Raw genomic sequence first — 23,123 nt, 5'->3', positions numbered from 1 at the left:
GTGCATGAGCTGATGTGATGAAATATCGGCCCTCCACTTTTGGACATGAAAATGAGTGGTTGTGATGAGATTAAAGGAAAAAGCTGCAGCAAAGATTGAAGCAGCCAAAAGAAAACCATAAAAGAAGGAAAAGGGAGGGAAAAAAGGGGATTCGACTTTCAACTAAGGAAAAAATGAGGGAAAAACCGAAACAAAAAACCCAAAAAAAGAAAAATTTTCTTCTTCCTCACAATCAAGGATAAGGGGTTATCAATGTTATAAGTTTCAGATAGGTTTGAGATGATCGAGAACAAAACTCTATCCAAAATTTGATGCTTATGACACTGATAACCCATTATCCTTGATTGTGAGAAAGAACCTAAAGTGAGCTCTCCACGCATTGTATTTACAATGAAAAATATTGGTATTCTGCAATCTGCATTGACAAGCAGCACAAAGCAATATTGATCACAGCAGCAGGTTAAGTATTTTTACAAGAACATAATCTTCTAATTAAACTCTAAAGTCCAACCCTAGTTGGTTTACATAATTATATCCAAGAAAATCTAGAGTTGGAGGTCTATTTGGTGAGCTATTCCTTGTGCTTCAAGTAATAGTAATACCTGGTTTTAATTGCCAAGGTGATAAGGGAGTTTTGTAAAGGAAGTAATCCTATGGGCTTTAATATTCTAGTTATAAGCTAATTATGGCTTCTTTAATCCATTAGTGGGTAGGACTCTAGAAGCATTGAGCACTATACAAGGTTTAGGTCTTGGGCTTTGATTAATATTCTAGTTATAGGCTCATTAGAGTTTCTTAAATCCAGTAGTGGGTATGAATCTAGAAGCATTGAGCACTATGTAAGGTTTAGGTTCTGTGCACACTTCAATCACAATTGTTAATTGTCAGTTATAACCACCAATAAAATTTTGACATATGACACATAATAATTCAAAAATATATAGCATAATGAGAAAACATAAAAAACCAAACGTTTACATAACAGACTATCTCACATTGTCATTACACATTATTTTGCTTTCACATGTCATTACACTGTTGGTTATAATTGATAAGTAAGAATTGTTGAAGGAAAGACTAATTTTCCTTTGAATTTGACGAAATAGTGGATGGAATCTACCGACAAGGGGTCAATTGGCTTATTTCAAATAGTTCAGGGGGTTAATTTACCAAAAAAATAATAGCTCAGAGAGTCAATTTCAACTAGAGTAATAGTTCAAGGGTTCAAATGACAGTTTACCCTTTAATAAATCTAGGGGTATTCAATTAGAATTTTAAGTGATTCTTTGAAATTCAAAGTGTATTCAATCAGAATTTTAATATAGTTAACTAAAATCCTTAGAAATCCAGCTGTATTCAATTAGAATTTTAAATAAGTTAATAACATTCAAGATGTAATCAATCATGAATTGATTTTAAATAAGCTTATACATATTATTGATATTGTTAAAGAAAACATTCTTGAGCTTAAAGCAATGTCTAATCCATATAGAAAAAGAACAACAATTCTCATGTAATCCTTCGCCAAATGTATAGTAGCTTTGTATAGCTAGCAATACAGCATACATGAATTAATTTGTACTACAACCAACTCAAAAGCTATGCAAAAAGTTCACTAATTTTTCAAAAGCAAACTCTTTTTGTAAATGCAATTGCAAAATGCATGCCTTGGAAATCTTAATCAGTAGCAGTACCACCAACACCTGTAGCATTTTTGTTTTCAGCAGAAATTTGAATCCTGACAAACTGTAATTCCATTTCTAACCGGAAATTCTTTTCCTTCTCGTTGTCAAGCGTCCTCGGCCTCTCAATCTCCTGCCTCATTTGCTCATCTCTACTCATCTCTCAACCTACTTCATGCGCTCCTCTCAACACCCTGATCAGATTCATCACATTCTGCCTCTGCTCTTCCAAGCTCCTTATCAATGCCATCAGTCCCACCACCATTGTTTCCCTTTCAAGTCCTCCAATTCCACCCACATTACCACTAAGTACTGGTTTGGTACTAAGGTGCTTTTATACAAAGTGGATATCAAAAAAAAACTGAGCTAAAAAAGATGTTTGGTAAACACTTAAAAACAACTTATTTTCACAGTTTTGTGTGAAAAAAAAAAATTGAAAACGTGAAGCAGTAAAAATGAGTTTATTCTTACAGCACAGCAGAAACAGTTTATTTTTAAAGCACAGCAATACCAAACCAGCCCTAAGGCTACCCAACATGGGTTTCATGTCAACACCTCTTATTCCTAGCTTACCCACATTACCAGTAGGGCCACCCAGCATGGCTTCATCACTCTCTACAGCCTCTTTGCCGTCGGCTTCTTCGACTGGTCTTGATTGAGGTAATAACCTACCAAGTCTTAAAAAACCTACGAGAACACTTGTTCTTGAAATCTTTGTTCTGGGTTTCGTAATCCAAAAACCAGAACCTCTTAGTTATCTTTAGAAGTAGAGACTTTGATGGCAGTAGGTTAGATAGGGAAGGGCTGCCGCGAGCCAATTCCAGCACCATGATCCCAAACGACCAGATATCCACTTTGTTTCCTTGTGCAAGTGTGTGACTTCAGGTGCCACCCAATACGGCGTTCCGGCAATATTGGTTAGCCGAGTCAACAACCCTTCAGTTGAATTGGCTTCGTAGACTGAGGCAAAGACCCCGAAATCAGTGAGCTTGGCCGACCCATCTGGGTCGATCAAAATATTTCCGACCTTGATGTCACTATGGAGGTGGCCTTGATTGTGAAGATACGAAATGGCGTTTAACGTCTCTTTCAGCACGACAACAATGCAAGGTTTTGGTAATCTTCCCGGGAAAGAAGAGGAGATTATTGATTGTAGAGAGCCCACATACACGAACAGCATAACCATCCAAAGATGGCGGTAGACAATGAAGGAGCAATGAGCGGAAAGAATATTGGGGCGGGAAAGAAGAGACAAAGTTGTAGCGTCACATCAAATGCTGTCGAAATCAGCCCAGGATTGATCGCAGTCGATGAACTTGATAGCCATGATGGCAGAGTTCATAGGGACGCAGACGGCCTTGGAGACAACAGCACTGACGCCGGATCCCATTTCGTCGAGGATTTGGTAGGAGGCGGGGTCCAACGGGAATTGGACCTTTTTGGAAAGTGGGTTTTCTTGGCTGGAAGAGGAAGAAGTTGTCATTGGATAAGAGAAAGATGAAATCTTAATGGATCGAAATGGGTTTTTGGGATTTCTGGGAAGTGGTTTTTGATGGAGAAGATGAGTGGGTTGTGAGGGTGAAAAAAAAGTAGGGTTTGAGCAGCAATCTTGTGAAAGTTTGATGGTGAGGCGATGAGGGTGGCATTATATATTTTGTTATTTAAACAAAATCTTGATTCTATTTTGAGGGGTTTTTTGGGAATTAGGATTGGGTGAAATAAAATCTTGATTTTATTTTTTGTCATTTGATTGAATAAATCAACTAGAAGAGAGAGATATGATTAAACATGAGAGTAAAAGAAGCTAAAAAAGGTGTTTGTTTATTATTTTTCTAAATTTATTTGACCATTAGGGTGATTTGGAAACATATTCTATTATTGATTAAATGAAAGGGCAATTTGGAAAAAGGACCTCCAGAACTAATGTGGACTTGGACTATGGAGATACATGTTCTTACCTATTAATGTTGCTGCCAAAACCTATTGGGCTTAGTTTATGGTGAATTTGCTCTGATCACTAGTCAAAGACAATTTAATGGCGTTTCTTTCTTCGAAATTATGGCTCTATTCATGCGTTCCCATTACTTTGGGGGCTGAAGTAGAACTCTTAGCCAAGAGAAAAAAAGAGCATATCTTTTGGACACCCTACATTTACAATATCCCAATGATTACGAAGTAACAAAAGCAAAGAGTGAAACAATAAAAACAGTTAGGAATCAGAAAAATGTATACACATATATAGGTCATGGCCTTGCTACATGAATCATAGAACCCAAAAAATAGACAGTGAGGGAAAATAAGGCAGATAGTAGGGTAACAGATAGTGGAATGCTTCCTTTGTCTTTCCTTATTAGCATTCCTTCAATAATAGGGTAGTTCATTACTATGACATAAAAGGCTATGAAGATTTGTATGAACATCTTGTCCAACTCCCCCACAAAGATCCCTCTAGCAAACCCCACAGCAAACGAAGCCATGTTCAAGATGACTAGGGCAACCATTGGAGCAAGAAATTGTAGTGATGTTTGGAAATCAAATACTCCCATATTGTAAAGCTTGAGTTGTTCAACGTCATCGACTTTATTTGTTGGGAGAAAACTGGCTTCTCTCATACCAAGTTTCTTCATGAAAGCATCCACACTACCATATAAGTGAGATGTGATTGACTTCATCATCCATATTCTCTGCTCATTTACCCAATGTCGAAATTTTAATCCTGTTGCGAGCACCTCGTATAAATGTTTTGAGAGTGATGATAGGAATACAAACGAAAATACGATAAAATACTTATTTGAAACCTACAAAGAACAAGAACATGATCGGCATGTGAATTACCTATAAGCACTCTAAAAAAGGGTAATGCTTTCTTATGTACTTACGTTTGTATACAAGTACTCATATCGACAGACTATGAAATTGAATTTTGAACCATAAATTTTGTCCATAATCAACCATAATAAATGGTTTAGATTCATAATAATGCAAATGAACATTTCCCTTGTTGCTATGAAAATTCTTAATCATATTTAAAGATATTTAACTATGTATAGTTATAATGAGAGGAAAACAAAATTTAATTACCTCGGGGTACAAAGGAATGCTATTGAGTAGACACACTTGAGGAATGACAGCAAAGCACCAGAGTGTCAAGAAATAGAAAATGGGGAAGAGAGCAATTTCTGCATAACACATGCTTTGAAGGAAAGTGTGGGTTTTGAAAGGGCCATATATAAGAGGACTGAACTTGGAGATAGCAACATCAACTAAGCCAGAAGACCATCTTGTCCCTTGGACCAAAAGCTCATCCAATTTGGTGATGCCACTACCCAAGAATTGTGGCCTTTTTGGATCACAAAACACTGAAATCCAACCTTTGCAATGCAAATGAAACCCTGTGAAGTAATCTTCCACCACTGAACCGTATAAGAAACAAACTTGCATGCCACAAATAAGAGTAAGATATCACCATTAGCATTAGAGGAATGCTAGGTTCAGTCACCTCCTACGCAGGGTTATTATGATCTGTTAATACATTGCACGACCGACAAGTATCAACTGCTCACAATTGACTAAGCTTACCATAATTATTTTAATAAATTTATCTTTCAATTTTGGGGTGAAATGTAAGATTCCAATGGTTTAATTGTACTTGCCTCTTCACCCCATTTGGTGCCATCTTCATAGGCACAAGAGGCTAGTAGTGGGCTTTCATTTAGCTGTGCATTATTTCTCTCGATGAACATATGGTCAGGCCTGTTGATTTCGCGGAGGGATTTGACGAACTGATTGGATGGACCAAAACATTGTCTAAGTTTCATTGCATCCCCATCTGAAAGCATATTATGATATACAACAGAGAAAAATGTCCACGAATTAATTAACACATATATCTATAGTCGATCGATACATCATCCAACAGGTATTGCAGAAAATTTGGTCAATTAAAAAGTATATATATGTAATTGACAAGTTCATAAATTTGATATATATGATATGCTTATTATATATTAAACCTAGTTAAGGTGTTTTAATTAAGACAATTTATATACTTACCTTCACTAATGGAACTTCCACGTAACGACACCCTCTTGATGTAGTAGCCAGTACCACACACACAGGGCCTTCCAAGCCCACCATAACCTTGCCATCGCAACAATGTATATACAAGTGATCAAGACCAACTAGTCAAAGGTTACTCTATGATGTAAATAATACATTTACTTATCAATTAATTAATGTAAAGTTTGTCCTTGAGTTATTACGTACCGTAAATATTGATCTCAATTGACTGTCATAAATATCGTTGGTACTGATATTGTGAAATTTATGAGGGAATTGAACAAATGCTAGAGAGGGTGATATCTTAGGGTCAAGATGGAAGCACATTGCTTGCCGAGCCGAACTTGCATCATTGCAGTACATGTCACAATCTAACCCTAATATGTAAGGTGAATTGCTTATAACTCCCGACACACGTAGCTGATCAAAACAATGTCAATGTTCGCTTGTCAAATCATGTAGCATATAAGTATTATTTAATTAGATTGTTAATCTGAATCATTGATTAAACGATTTATTATTTTTTAACACACAACAATCAATTGACAGCTTACATAATGGTAATGGAAAGAATATAACTTATAATCGAATTACAAAAAAAGATAGAGAGAGATGCATACATACAAGAACATTGAGCGCTCCAGCCTTGAAATGGTGGGGATGAGAGGGTCTTTTCTCGCGAGAAACATAAACAAGGAGAGGCATATTTTTTGCTTCATTTGTTTGAATTGCATCATCACCTTCACTGGACGTTTCTTGTATTACCTGCCAAAATTCAAGATATGATTCTAGGATTATTTTGTATTATATAATTAGAGATTTGTCTTTCCTTGCAAAAGTTTTCTTTATTTTTTTTTTCTTTCTTTTTTTTTTTTTTTTTTTTTTTTTTTTGTTTTTTGTTTTGTTTGGATTCTTATAGCAAGCCGGGCTGATGGTGAAAAATTTAATGGTATAAATGGTGTGGAGACCACTTTTTTCCTATTTGTTGGATATATTGGCAAATTGGGAAATAAATGGGAAAGTAGGCATGTGAGTTGTGAGGCAAGGCTTACTCTATCAACGTTGCTAATTACATGTTAATATGTTATGAGATAATAATTTGACTGTCACAAATTAGAACATCAATGGGCAGAAGGATGTGTCAACCAAGGAGAGCGACCCGATCCAATAATATATGTAAGGGAAACTTTGGATGTGGTGTCTACCTATGAATATTCTTTGACTGAAACTTTGTTAGTTTTCAATTTTTTATCGAAATTCCTGAAATTAATGTGATAATTTATTTCTATATATGTTACTATATTTTTTAAATTAAAAATTGAAATTTATAGTTGTTTATATTAATGAGATTTTAAATTAAAAACCATAATTTGTGTGATTAAAAATATTAAAATATAAATTATACTATTGTGTGTGTGTGTGTGTGTGTGTGTGTATTTAAGCATGGGTACTTTCATCAAAATTAACCAAAAAATTTTTGTACCAAAACATGGGTACATTCTTCAAATCACAAAAAAAAAAAAAAAAAAAAATTGAAAAAAGATATTGGACTTAATAACATTAGTAAATTTCTTCGATTAAACTTGATATGGATACATTCTCAAATCAAAGAAAAAAGAATGTACCCATGTAAGTTTAAAAATAGATTATAAAAAAAATGAATAAATTTTATATATAAAAAAGGGGGTACATTTTACATATAACAAATTGGTATATTTAAGAATGAGTACATTTTAAGATTAAAAATTTGAAAAAATTACATGAATGAGTACATATAAGATTAAAAAATTGAAAACATTTTTTAAAAAAGCTAATGGGTACAATCTTATTCTATTTTTTTATTTTTTTTATTTTGGAAATGTTTTGTAGTTAGGAGCTTAATAAAGGTGTGAGTATTAAAATTCTAAATCAATTATTAATTTTTATTTTAAAAAATTATGTAACTGACATGTAATAAGGTTTCAGTCAATAAACATTAATAACTAGGGATCAATTATTAATTTTTATTCTAAATCAATTATGAAAACTAATAAGGTTTCAGTCAATAAAGATTAGTAACTAGGGATCAGATACTAATTTTTTCTATATTTAATGTCATGTAAAGAGAAATTTACACATGACATTGCATAGACCGGAATGCCATAGTGGCAGTAAACCCTGATAAGTTCTTTTTTACCACCAAGCTTGAAAGCTCATTGGTAATTTATTTTATAGGTCTAAATAATTTGTCAAACTAAAGTACTAATCAACAAACAAAGTGATATGCAGGGTACAAAATAACAATACCTCAATGACTGCAGAGTGATCTCGACACATGTTGCTCCTGGCGTCCTCAATCCTAGCATTTTCTGTTACTCTTTTCTTAAACCCCTCGTATGCCTCCTGCAATCAAATCTTTACCATCAGCTTTGTTACTGAGAAATATCGCAATATTAATTGCGAAAAAAAAATCATCATGCACTCATTTCATGCTTTTTATCATTCTTACCATTTTCAGTATCTTCTCCAAAGTAATGTTATATTTACCATCTATTTGTATCATCTCTCTAATAAAGATAGGACCCACCAACACATGTGGGTCTCATCTCTATTAGATATATGGTACAATTGATGGTAAAAACAGATGGTAAGAATAGCATTTTTGTTATAATTAACCTTAATATGCTCTTTCTCTTGTACGAACTCACTACCCCCGGAATCACCATCCTCATAGCCATCACCTCCTCCTCCTGCAGAGAAATAAGCCTCCGGAGCCGTACACTTGATCCCATACCTCCTACAAAACGGAAGCCACCACTTTGCAAACCTCCAAGCCTCTCTCATCCCATTCAAAGTCACGGCATCATAGCCGTCATCAGATAGATACACATGAAGCTTCTCCGGTGGATAGTCCATTGCCATGGCTGATAACACCGTGTTCATAACCATCACGGTTGGCTCCTTCTCCGGATCCGCGGTGCAAATTAACACGTCAATTGCCGGAAGTTTGTCATTCTCCGGCAGCCTCTCTGGGAACACGGTTCACGAAACAGTCCGCCAGCGAAATGATTGGCTGAGGAGCCATTCGAAGGCAAGGAGGATTTCCGAGGCAAAGACAAGAAGCCATGGTAGGGTTGTGGCTTTGGTATTGGGGTGTTGGAAGAAGAAAGAGGCTCTATAGTAAAACAAGAAGGCTAGAGCGATTGAGTGGACGAGGATATGTGTTCGGTTGATGAAGTTTGAAAGCTTGTGGACATGGCAAAGATGGAGAGGGAACTTTGGATTCTCCATAGCTTCTTATGTGGCAATTATTTGTGTTGCAGCACTCAAGCATGATAACAAGCAACACCCTCCAACTCCTTTTAAAGGACCAATAACACTGTCTACTAAATAATTTAATAAAATTATAAGAAAATTTTAAAAGTTTGTTTCATTTTCTGGATATTGTAATTAGTATGCGTTTTGTGGCTGACTTGTGTGATTAATATAGGAATGAGGACGACTGGTTACTTTAATTATCTTTACTAATGAATAAAACATTCATTGTCAACCAAAAGCTTATGAAATTACCATTTTGACGCTCTAAATAAAATAGAACATGAATAAGAAATATAGGGCAGAAATGTAATTTCTCATAACCAAATTTTGTTATTTTTTTTCAAAGCCTCAAAAAAAAAAAAAAATAAATAAAATAAAATTCTCACACACTTTGTGTATACTCATATGCTAGTACCTAACCTTTGTTTTTAAACGGTTCTAGCAATAAAGTAAAATAATTTAAACATGTGAAGTTCCTGTACAAAACGTAATAAAAAATCGACCTTATATGGTTAATTAATGGTAAAACTCTTTAACTACATAAATTAATTAGTGATTCCTTTAACTTGTTGTCATGTGATATTTTTTTTCCTTTTTGTTTCAAGGTACTTGTCATATGTTGATAATAGTAGTTGACGTCTAAGAATTGGCTACAATATTTATCATTAAGTAATGTAAAGCAAATTTTGACTAAAAAGACTAGAAAAGATATCTTAAGAGCTCCTTATAGAATTCCTACTCGAATCATACTCTCTAAAAACAAATGGAGCGGTTGGCGGTACACATCAGTTCAAGTCAAAATTGTATTCGCAAGCATGAAGCTTCCTGCAGGCTGCATGCAATTTTGAGTCCCAAGTATCAGATTAGTCTCCTGAAAGAACAAGTGGTGATATGAGTGGTGCCCAAGACTCCATCATCTCCTGGAAAACATCTTCATTTTTTGGCATGTTTGGTTTGGACATGGCAGAGCTTAATTTGTGTTGAGCCTACATAAACTTTGTGGCGTCAGAATGGTTTTGTTAGTATCTCAAAATATGATGATAAGGAATAATCTTTCTAGGTCAGGATTTGTTAGCTTGTAGTTTTTCTTGGGTTCATCCCTTTTTATCCAATATTCACATATATTGTTCATGTCATTTAGTACAATGTTTTACTGATATTTCTTTTCACTTATGAGTAGAAAGGTAGGTTTAGCTCTCGCGCAATTTCAATACCATATTATTAAGACAATCCCCTTGTGTAACTTAATTCAATCCTTCGTTTTAATGTAAATAATATTTTTATATTAATCTCGTATATTGTTTCTGAAATCATTCTTTTATGCTCCACAAGATACAGAGAATGCATGAGACTTTTCTAAAAAAAAATTTTAAGATATATAGCTCTCGCACAAGTTTAATACCAAATTATTATGACAATTCCCTTGTATAATCTAATTCAATCTTTCATCTTAGTGGAAATAATATCATTATATTAACCTAACATTTATTGTTCCTAAAAGCATTCTTTTATGCTCCTGAAGAGACCGAATGCATGAGAGTTTTCTGGAACAAAAAAAATCTTTAACATATATAGTTTACTAGGCAATTTTGTGCGGAGATTTGTGGGACCACGAGATTCCATGCACCAGCTGGTTAAAACCACTTTTGCTTGGACCGCAAGAAAAATACTTTTCCGGAGCAGGTAAAATAAAAAATTGATTCACTTGACGCAGTTTTACAGAAATGGTAGGTATCACTCATTGATACGGAACGCACAGCTCAATTCTTATTTGATAACTTTGCACATGCATCTCGAAACGGGTAGGAAGAAATGATAGAAAATAAAATATAGCGATAGCTAAAAGGATATCCTACTCAAGTCAGTGTTCAATTTAATCAATCAAAAGAGGTGAGGACAATCCTTTTTTTTTTTTTTTTAATTTTTTTTTAACAATACTTAACTATTTAAATATGAGTAGAAATTTTTACTCAAAATTATTCGTTGTCAATTTATAAAACTTTATGTTTATAATCAGAACCGTTCATATTACAAATCATCCTATAAAAATCGTCTTTGCAAAAAATCACTTAAAACTAAGATCGTTTAGTCATCAAACATTTTTAAAATAAATAAATAGTATTAGTAAAATCATTACGAACCGTCTATGTATTTGCTTCAATAAATTGTCTAAACAACCTTAGTTTTAATTTATTTTTTGCAGATATGATCTTTACATTGCGATTCATAATATGAACGGTTTTGATCATAAGCACAAAGCTCTGTGATTAAAATACTAAGAGTTTTGAGTAGGAGTTCCTACTCATCTTTAAGTAGCCAAATATTATTCTTCTTTATTTTTTTTATCGAAGGGGACTTGTAGCTTAAGTAAATTTTTGTTGTTTGTTTTAGGAAAATTTAAGTAGTTAAGATGATTTATGAAAATTTAAGTAGTTAAGACCGTAAGAGTATTTATATAACGCATTTAGTGAATTCCTCCCTTAATTAATGAGTGCATTTTTTAGCTCACCCTCTAAAAGTAGAAGTGATGCTCAACACCTTGTTAGTTATCGTTAGATTAGTTTTGTTTGATTAATCTAAGACATGAATCTTGAAATTTTAACTAATCTAACAAAAACCAATAAAATGAACCCCACGAGGTGGGGAAAAGTAATCCTCTAATTAGTCCACAAAGTTTAAGCCACGAAATCTTCGGATTTAAAGGTGGCCCCACTTGAAGAATTATTTCTAGCAAAAAGCGTTTGGGATTTGCTTGCGTTCATGCATAGCTCAGCACCTAAGAAAAGCTGCAATCCTTTGACCGAGTTTTCATTAGACTTCGGACCTCCATAATTTGTACGGAAGATGAGCCAAGTCAAAGAATATAGGGACGTTGTGATATAGATGTTTCATTTTTAAATGTTATAGACTAAACATTTTTTCTACAATTTTGGTTATATCGGTATGTTTGGTATGTTTGATTATAATGGTACATTTGAATTTTTGGTCTATTTAGCTTATTGGTCTATTTGAATTTTTGATATGTTTGTCTTCAAAACATAAGTTTTATTATTTTTTGTCCTAATAACAAGGAATTACTTTAATTAATTTTTTTTTTTATAGAAAGAGTCGTGAACAATGTAAAATTACTTTAGTTAATAATTTTTTTTTTATATAGAAAGAGTCATTAATTGGACAATAGCCTTTCTGTTAATTCAAAATTATATGATTTATCGTTATTATTTAGCATTATCTACAATAATAAGGATTTATCTCTGATCAACTAAAAGTTGTTCCACATACTTATCTATCAAACAACAAGACTATCTAGAACATTGTGCATGAATCAAACATATTTTTAAACATTCCAAAAAGATGAATATTCATTTTAATATAGTTTATAATTGGGTATGTTTTAATTCGGGGTTGGTACGTTTTCGTTTGACGTTGGTACGTTTTCATTTAATATTGGTATGTTTCCATTTGACCTGGGTGTACATTTAGATTTGCATAGTTTAAATTTTAAACTTAAATATAATTGAAATTATCTAAAATATATAGCAGATATTTAAATGTAAATTAATTTCAATTAATCTGAAATAGTTCAAGTCTGAGTATCTTAATCAAATGTTTCAAAAGCTTAATCAAAAACTCAAAAAACATAAATGTTTAGTCTACAAAAGTCTAAAATGAGACATCTAATTCTAATTTTCTCAAGAATATAATGAGTACCGTACCAAGAGTATCTTTCACTAGAGTACGTGCATCGTGCTCCAGACCGAACACGATTCGTTGTCGTACCGGTGAACCAGATGGTCGCGGCGATGGAAACTGGGGACATCGGAGAATAATGTCAGGGATAGGGTGAGAAACTTCTATAGAAAAGTGCGAGTGAGAAAGAAAAACTTGGTTACGAAACCGAAGGATAAAGCAACCTGATTGGGAGTCAGAATATCTATATATAGTACCTGCAGCCCCCACGTTGAACATTCCAAACTTTTATTGTTGACATGATTAAAAGTTCTCATCGATCTCCATAGAGAATTCTTTTGCCATGACAAATGTTTGCTCCTTTCTTAATGGTCACTTTGCGAACGCTTGTTACAATCGCATGAACTTATCCTATGAAGGACGAGTTCCCAATACAGGTCTCATTGTCCTTGCAGCCAATCTGACCGTGTAACCCAAGCAACCATTGCACCCGCAAGCTGGCTCCTAGACTCCAGAGCAAAATGCACATATAACAAACGATCCTGGCTAACTCTCCAATGCTTAGGAGTAGATAGGCACATACAACATCAATGGTGTCAATGGTGGACAAGGTTTACAATTTTCTAAAATTGGAACATCCTACAATAATACTGCTAATTTTGTGTTTAATTCTTTCTTAATTTCATTCATCCTCAAATGTACAAATATATAGGAAATACAAATGCATGGATTAAATACAATTACACATCATTTACTCTTCATACAATGAACATAACATAGAATAGTCAATGGACCTATGTATAAGACTTAATGAGCTTAATTGTTCAATGAACCTAATTAACACTCCCCCTCAAATTGCTTTAACAACTTTTGTGAAAGATGGCTTAAGCCATTTTTGTAGGAGAATCTTCAACTTGCGCCAACACTCCCCCTCAAGTTGATGCATAAATGTCACCTATGCCCAACTTGTTGGGTGAGTAATTGCTTTTGTTAAAATGTCTGCCAGTTGATCCTCGGACTTCACAAATGGAAATTGAATAAAATTCACGTCTAACTTCTCCTTAGTAAAATGTCTATCAACTTCAAGATGTTTGGTTTGATCATGTTGAATTGGATTAGGAAAAATATCAATGGCAGCTTTGTTATCACAAAATAAATTTGATGCAGACATTGGTGGAGACCTAAGGTCTGTAAGTAATCGTCGGAGCCATAGTAACTCACACACTCCTTTTGCCATACCTTTGCATTCCGTTTATGCACTTAACAAAGTCAGAACTTTTTGCTTCTTACTACACCAGGTCACTAAATTGCCTCCCACAAACATAAAGTATCCTAAAGTAGATTGCCTATCAATGATGTTTCCTGCACAATCTGCATTAGTATAACCATCCACATTTAAGTGTATATTCTTAGAAAACATAATGCCTTTACCGGGTGCCAACTTCAAGTAACGAAGAATTCTCTTAACAACATTCATGTGGATCTTAATTGGAGAGTGCATACACCAACTGACAACACTTACTGCATAAGCGATGTCTGGTCTGGTATGGGATAAGTAGATCAATCATCCAACCAACCTTTAATAACGGTTTTTTTTTTTTTGTTGGAGTTTGATCAGGATACATGGCAAGATGATGGTTTTGGATGACAGGAGGATATCAACAAGTTTAAAATTGAGCATCCTTGTTTCCGTCAATAAATCCAGAACATATTTCCTTGGAGATAGAAATTTGCCTTGTTTCGATCGAGCCACTTATATACCAAAAAAAAAATATACTTAAGCCCACCAAGATCTTTCATTTCGAACTTGGTTGCCAAGTAGTCCTTCAATTTCAAGATTTCTTCCTTATCATCCCCACTGACAATCATATCATCCACATAGACAATGAGAGCTGTTAACTTACCCATCCAATGTTTTACAAAAAGTGCATAGTCGAAGTTGCTCTGCTTGAACTCATATTTTCTCATGGCCATTCGAAATCTCCCAAACCACGCCTGACATGATTGCTTTAGACTATATAAGGCCTTGTTCAATTTACATACTACTCATGATTGTGAGAGTGATATACCCCGGTGGAATATCCACATACAATTCCTGTTTAAGATTCACATGTAGGAAGATGTTCTTCACATCAAATTGTTGTAAGGCCAATCTGGATTTGCGGCCAACGAAAGCAATACACTTACTGTATTGATCTTTGTTACTACAGTAAATGTCTCTGTATAGTCAATGTCATAGGTTTGAGTATAATTCTTGGCGACCAATCATGTATTTGTACATGATTGTATACACCTACTTGCACCTTACTCTTTATTTTTTTTCCTCTAGGTAATAAAACTAGATCCCACGTTTGGTTCTTTTGAAGTGCACTCATCTCCAGGGCTGGCCTTGAGGGTAGCCTAAGTAGGCACCCGCCTAGGGCTCCCACTTCAAAGGGGCCCCAAAATTTTTTTATATCATGTAAATAACATATAAATACAAAAAAAGTCAGAAATATCATAATTCATTTGTTGGCGCAGTGGAAATGTTCGATTTTCTTTTTCTTTGGAGTGTTGAGTTCAAAACATGGAGATGCCTTTTTAAGTCATTACATTTTTCTTGTTTTTCAAATTTACTGTCAATCCATCTGACCAAATGCATATAAAGTTATAAAACTTAAGTCCCTTTGCAATCTTTTTTCTTTCAACTTCCCAATCTCTCCATTTCTATCGAATTTTTAAACCAACTATCACATGATCTTCAAGATTGTACTTTAAGATAATCAAAACTTTGAATTTATATTTTGCTTTTCAATAATTTTTTATTCAATGGATTGTTTTAGTATTCGATTGTTAGTATGATGTTGATTTTACGAAAAAAGCACAAGAGAAACAATTGGTGTTGCTGAATTTATTATACTTATCAATCAAGTTTTATTGTTCTTTACTCCCTTGATCATCAAGTTTTATCGTTCTTCACTCTCAAGCTTAGACTCTTGACTACAAACATTTAGTACATTTGTGTCTAAAAACATGAGTCGTGTAATGTTTAAGTAATGTTTGTGTATTTATCTTTTTTTTATATTAATTTTTAATGATATTGGATGTGGAAATAGAATTTTTATGTATTTAGCGAATTCTTTTTTATACATATCAATGTACAAAGAACCGGAAATCAGATAATTTTAGGGCCCCATTTCGAAAACTCGCCTAAGGCCCCCAAATTCTCAGGACCGGCCCTACTCATCTCTTCTTCCATTGCTTTAGTCCACCTAGCATCAGTTATTGCTTCTTTTAATGAGCTTGAAACACAATCTTTGTTGTAGGAAAGCTTTACTTGGTTATGACAATTTATGTGATGACAAATAGTTGGTAGTGATATATTTGGACCCTTTTCTTTCACCCGGTGAGTATAGGTGGTTTTCCTCGATTTTGCCTACAAGGTAAGTGATACCTTGAACTTTCCAATACATTAATAGGGGAAGTGTCACATCCCGGCCCGGGGCGGATCACTTCCCGGGCCCGCTCCACCACCGTAGCACGATATTGTCCGATTTGGGCCCCAGCACACCCTTACAGTTTTGTTTCTGGGAACTCACACGAGAACTTCTTGATGGGTCACCCATCCTGGGAATGCTCTCGCGTGCTACTCGCTTAACTTCGGAGTTCCGATGGAACCCGAAGCCAGTGAGCTGCCAAAAGGCCTCGTGCTAGGTAGGGATAGGAATACATATAAGGATCATTCCCCTGGGCGATGTGGGATGTCACAATCCACCCCCCTCAAGGGCCCGACGTCCTCGTCGACACACCAATCAAAGTTGCGCAACGGAAGCGTGGTGTGTTGGGACCCAAAGCGGGCAATATCGTGCTATGGTGGTGGAATGGGCCCGGGAAGTGATCCGCCCCGGGCCATGATGTGACAATTTGGTATCAGAGCCTAACCCTAGTCGTGGTCACATCCTGGCCCGAGGCGGACCACTTCCCGGGCCCGCTCCACCACCGTAGCACGATATTGTTCGCTTTGGGCTTACCATTCCCTCACGGTTTTGTTTTTGAGAACTCACGAGCAACTTCCCAGTGGGTCACCCATCATGGGATTGCTATAGCCCCCTTCTCGCTTAACTTCGGAGTTCCTACGGAACCCGAAGCCAGTGAGCTCCCAAAAGGTCTCGTGCTAGATAGGGATGAGAATATACATACAAGGATCATTCCCTTGGGCGATGTGGGATGTCACAGGAAGTGAGACTTACCACATGAATATTCTCAAGAGTATGGTAATTGATAGGGATTTTTACCACCTGCAAAAATAGGGATAAAAACACTTAAAAATACTTGCAAGAGAACAAGGTAGTTGTAGTATAAACGGCTCAAGCAATGTCATTTTCCGCAAGGATTGAATGAATAATTTATGTAAATACCAAATCTTAATTGATTATTTAAAAACAAAGATTGGAAAAGGTTGATTTTATGACCTAGAATATTAAAAACGAATTTTAAATTAAAACAAATAAATAACTTGACAAAGTAAAGAAAACAAAAGGAAATAATTTTGAAAACCAAATTGTAAAAGCCTAGGGTTCCGCAGTCTCCTTAACAATCCTATGTAGATTTACCAATTACTTATGAATTACCCATGCAACTTTGAAGGTTAGGTTTTTCTAATGCATATTCTACTCGTGGTATTCAAGCTAGAACGTATATCAAACATGCAATTCGTCTGTGGTATTCAGATCAAATATAAACATGCATGACTCATTACGTTTTGTGAAAACCCTTTGAAAAACCATGCAACCCCTAAAACGTGGTATTTATCCTAGGTGAAATTCCAACTATAAACCACAAGAAGCAACACTCAATCCCCTGGTGGTATTCCGACTGAATTGCATCCGATTACTTATCTAAACATCCTAATGGTAGCTAAGCATTAAGGTATAGAGACAGTTTAAAGCACTGTGATTAATAATTCAAAGTATGCATGCATAATATCATAAGCAATTAAATAAAAACTACATATTCATGCTAAGGTTCAAGACATCACCCTAGCAAATGAAAATTAGCTACTAGCAACCATAAAACAAAAGGAATTTTATTGAAATAGAAAAAGGATAGAAAACATCTTGAAAATACAAAGCGTCAAAGCCTAGCTATATTCTCCACGTACGTTCCCCCCAATGTTGTGTAGAGAACCCTAATGGCTAAAAAGCCTTACTTATACTACTCTAATTAAAATCCTCCTAGTAAAAGGTCTTAGAATAAAACTAGGAAACCTAATAAATTGAAATAAAATAGGAAACATAATCTTAAATTAACTTGGTAAATTTGCCCAAAAATCTGCACAGCCACGTTTTGGACCTAAATCAGCTCCAAAACTGGCCCAAAATAGCTGGATTTAAAGCTTTGACTATTCTGAACACTTCTCCAGAAGGCCACAAACCTATTTGAGGTATCTTGAGCTCCAAAAACTCAGTTTAAGCCCAAAAACGTCACTTTTTAGCAACGTCCACTGCTTCTTTATTTGATCGCCAGAAAATAACCGCTTAGTAGAAAAATCCCAAATTTTGACACGAAGACAGCAAGAGACACACGAACGTCCTCCAATTTGAATCACTTCAAAATTCGTCCATTTGATTATGTTTTGCTCCAGAGGAAGTCGAATGTTCTACATTGAAAACATAATCCAAAGTATCAAAATTCTACCAAAATAACCAATAAATTAATACTAAGATTAGGGTAAAATATATGGTATAATATGGACTCATCAATAATCTATTGGTATTATATTTGGAGATGAAGAGGGGGCAAAGCTTCGACATTTTGATTCACAATAGAGACTGCACCGTTTGCAATCGTTTCCAGTTGTTGAGTTGCTACTTCTAATAGTGGTGCAGCTTCTGTGCTCGGTGCTGATACTGGCAGTGTCGTGGGGGTGCAGGCAGTAGTGTGAGTGGTACTGGCAATGGAGTGGTTGTTGCTAGCTGTGATGGATAGTTCGCATTTTCACTTGTTCTCTCCCCCTACAAATGAGAGGTGAATGAAGATGAAGAATATATCTCGGACTCCAAAAAAGTCATATCGATAATGATATACGTCCATCGGGTGAGAGGATGATAGCAACGATACCTTTTTTATGTGCCTCATACCTCATAAAAACACAACGAATGACACAAAGGTCAAGTTTGGTGCATTGGTTTATGTGAAGATGGACAAACACGACACACCCAACCACATGAGGTGGCATAATTAAGATAAATCATAGAGGCCCAAACCAAGAGAGAGCCTATAATGGTGTCTGAAAATCCGACTTTAGAAGGCATTCTGTTTATGAGTTAGATAGCAATATGAATTGCAAGCAAGGAACATTAGCACCAAGTAACGAGGCCCGAGCAGTATGTCGGTTTTTGCGCTCAACCACTTTATTTTGTCGAGAGTTTGAGGACAAGTAGTTTCATGGAGGATTCCATGAGCAGTGAAGTACTAGGTAAAATTATGATTGACATATTCCCCACCATTGTCAGAACGTAATGTATGAAGCTTAGTAGAAAACTGAGTCAAAATCATGGTGTGAAAAGTCTTGAAAGTTGAAAAAAAAACTTGCTTTTATTTTGTAGAAGATAGAGCCATGTAATCTATGTACAATCATCCACAAATGTTACAAACCACTAGATTTTAGAACTATAAATTGGAGATGGCCCCCCAAACATCAGAATGTATTAATCCAAAAGAAATAGTACTCTTATTACAACTTAACAAATAAGGAACACAATGACTCTTGGCTAGAATGCAAGTATCACAGTTAAAATCAAAGGCAGAACACCCAACAAATAAATTGGGTAACACATGTTGTAAATAATTGAAAGACGAATGACCCAAACGACGATGCCACAACCACACTTGTCTTTTCTTATGATCAGTTGCCCCTTGAACCAAGTTGACCTGACCCGTACTGACATCATTAACGAAATATAGAACATTCTTTTAGTGCCACGACCAATTATGTCCTTCGTGAGAATATCCTGGATAAGACAAAACTTAGGATACATTAGTACACAACAATTCAATTGTTTAGTAACTTGACTGCGAGACATCAATTTATGTTTTAATGATGGAACAAGTAAACATATTGGGTAATGAGAGAGTAGAAGTAAGAGGCACAATGTGAGTGCCAGTAATAGAGGGTACACCATTGTTACTAGTGATACTATTATATCTTAATAAGATGGTGTCACAAACAAGATTGTTGTTGTCATAAGTCATATAGTCCGTAGCACTTGCATCTATGATCCAATCACACTGATTACAATCACTAGACATATGCAAGGCACAACCACAGTAACCTGAGAGCTCTTGATAATAGTTGGTTGTACTAGAAATAATAAAAGGATCGTCCTGAGATAGCAATGACATTTGAGACATATATATATCGCAAGAGTACTAGAACCTGATCTTGTAATGCCAAGGATTTTATGATGACCAAACATAGAAGAAATGAAATTGTTATAGTGTGAGAGTTCAACTCATTTTATGCAAGTCAAAATACATGTCATAAATCATTTGAAGAAAATGCACGTGAATAAGAAATTATGTCTGAGCGAGACAGTTAAGCAAACAATAACTAAATTAAGTGATGAAAAGCTACAACTACAAAGCTAGTGGCGATAAAAAAGCTGAGTCCATGCACATACTTTTGGTGTTTTGGGCTCAATTGATTATTCAAATCATTTCGTTCTTGCATGGCCCAGATAATCAAGAAGGCTAATGTTAGAGTCTAGAAATTTCACCAACAAGCCCAAAGCATAATTGTTGCATATACGTCACAAACCAAACTTAAATTCATGCATAAAGTGTGAAATGTTGGGTATGCAGATTTACAATCATGCCATGCTAATAAAATAATATTTTATAAATTGAACGTTTGTAAAATCACACCAAACTCGTGCAACTTACGCATATATATCGTGCCAAGCTGTAGTATAGTATTCATACATCAACATTTAATCTGAGTCACGCCAAGCACCTGATATGCTTAAATGAGTCCAAGCCACGTAACGGGTTTTGTCGAATGGGACATTGTGTGAATGATTAAGGAAGTTCATTGGCCTACATGGATTTAGGGTTGCAGAAGATTTTGGGTTACTTGGGAGCACCAAAATCTAAGCCTATAGTTTTAATTGCACGTAGGACGACATTGAGAGAGAACAATTTATTCTTTCTGTTACAAACCAAATAAGACACATAGGAAACAACCAAAACCCAAAGCTAGCTGACCAAATCAAAACCGAATCACGTCTAGACCTAGAGCCGTGCGCCACTTTAATCGGCCAAAAAAAACGTCTTTCCCTTTTAAGCTCTTACATGAGGGAGAAAGCAGAGTAGAGCATTGCCAAAGATAGAGTCGTATTGTACGACTTGGTGCCGGAAGAAGGAGCCATGGGCATCGTGTTTAACCTTGGGCTTCACTGGGCTACCCACCTTCTGTAGCGTTATAACAAAAAGGAATAATGTACCTGGAACCATGAAAAGAAGAAGAGACGACTTAGTAAAACAGGAAGAAGAGAGGAAACCACGGGATTCCCCATCTAAAACTTAGAGAGATCCCTACAACTATAAATCAAAAGCCTTAATACGTTTGAAAGAAAGATGCAATAATCAAAGCAAGTTATTTATAAGTGCTGGAAACCACAATTCACGAGCTTTAAACAGTTCATTCACTCTGATCTTTCTGATAAGCTTCCTTACCCCTTCAAAACTACCAAAACATTAGAAACCCTAGGTTAGCCACTTCAAAACTATGCAACCAAGAATAATTGCACTCTTTTATGCCAAACTAGTGGGTTTTTAGCTTCATACCACACATTGTAATTACTCAGTCGTTCCAGTGTTTATTAGTTTAACAAATCATTTTGAAAGTCGCAAGAAGAACCTTAATAGCCATGGGAAGCTCCTTAAAGCCCCCATAAACAATTCATCAATGACAGAAACATTCAATGTAACACCAGACTGAGCACCTAGAAGTTGTTGGAAGAACAAAAAATCATTTTATAAGACTTGTTTTTCCTTCAGGATACTTTGGACTTAGTCCTCATTAACTCAGAATTGAGGGACATGAATGTTTGGCTTGTCTTCTTAGGTACCGTTTGGTATGTGGGATGGGACGGAACACACTCGTCCCACGTTTGGTGGTTAAAAAGAGTGGGACACACTTCCCGTGGAACAAATTTTAGCTAAATTTTGGTTCCACCCTTACCCCATGGAACACAAAATTATAAATTTTTGGACAACAATACCCCTTAACTATTTCATTAATTCCATTGTCTACCCTTCATATCTCTTGTAACCTCCCTCTCTTCTCCTCCTCCACCACAAATCCAGCAACCTAACCATGGCTTCTCCACCGTCTTCCTTGTACGACGATTTCATCCTCCCTCTCTAATCGGCCCCAATGTTAACCCAATCCCAACAAACCCACTCGAACCAAACCCTGTATTCTTCCTGCCTCCTCCATCCTCGCTACTGGTCCGACAACGAAACCATCGTATTCCACCGCGCCAACCCTCAAGGTCATCTACTGGTAAGACGTGGGCGACGCTGTTGCTTGACGATGCCTTGTTGCTTCTCCGACTTTGTCACAAATAAGAGCTTCTATCCTTTCTCTCCCGTAGCCTTAATAATTACAAAATCCTCCACCACCTCATTTCCCTCTCCTTAATCTCCAGATCATCTACCTTATTGACTTCCTCTTCGCGGCTCAGGACATTTCGACATCGTAGTTGTTGTGGACGGTGACGCTGCTCGACTCGCACCCGGAGATCCTAGGGAAGGTCTGGTGGCGCGCCAGGTGATGAGGTACAGAGCTCCAACGATGATGGTCCCGCATGTTGCTTAACCTTCATTCCCATACCCATGACGGCTGCAGAAAATCTATAGGGTTGAGTCGATGGAGTCAATGGATAACCATGGGTACGTTTGTCATTTAATCTTTTGTTTCATTCCGCCTTACACGTACCAAATGTGGAACAGAACAACTGTTTTATTCCATCATATGCGTACCAAACATAGCATGGAACCTTCGTTTCGTTCCGTTCCATTTTGTCCCGTTTTGTTCCGTCTTTTCTTTGTACCAAACACTATCTTATAGCACAAACCCATCAAAGCTTTGGATACAAAAACTTGTTCCCCACATTTGTCACTACCCTATGTAACCCTGCATCCCCTTTCATTTTAATTTTACCCTCATCAATTTTGTTTTTCTCAATTATAAATTCTTTTAATTCTCAAAAGTGCTTATAATAATTAAAATTAATTCTATTTGCATTAACAAAGACATAGAATAGAAGGCAAAGTCAACATCTCCAAAAAAGAAACATAGAAAATGGTCATTTACCATAGTAGTGGAAAAACTGTTAAGTTATTGTATGA

The 23,123-nt window shown here is 35.7% G+C and overlaps 2 pseudogenes; both read right to left on the bottom strand.

Annotated features, from left to right (window-relative positions):
- Positions 1–2,297: 2,297 nt before the first annotated feature.
- On the bottom strand, positions 2,298–3,234 carry LOC125472770 (annotated as a pseudogene).
- Positions 3,235–3,876: 642 nt separating this feature from the next.
- LOC125472760 lies at positions 3,877–9,129 on the bottom strand (annotated as a pseudogene).
- Between the last annotated feature and the right edge of the window lie 13,994 nt (positions 9,130–23,123).

Source organism: the organism of the source record quoted next, unplaced genomic scaffold (assembly GCF_019419815.1).
Source record: "Pyrus x bretschneideri cultivar Hongxiangsu unplaced genomic scaffold, Pyrus_bretschneideri_v1 Contig73, whole genome shotgun sequence".
In the NCBI taxonomy this organism is placed as follows: Eukaryota; Viridiplantae; Streptophyta; class Magnoliopsida; order Rosales; family Rosaceae; genus Pyrus; species Pyrus x bretschneideri.
Note: the sequence above shows the minus strand (reverse complement) of the source record. Positions and strands in the feature narration are given on the sequence as shown.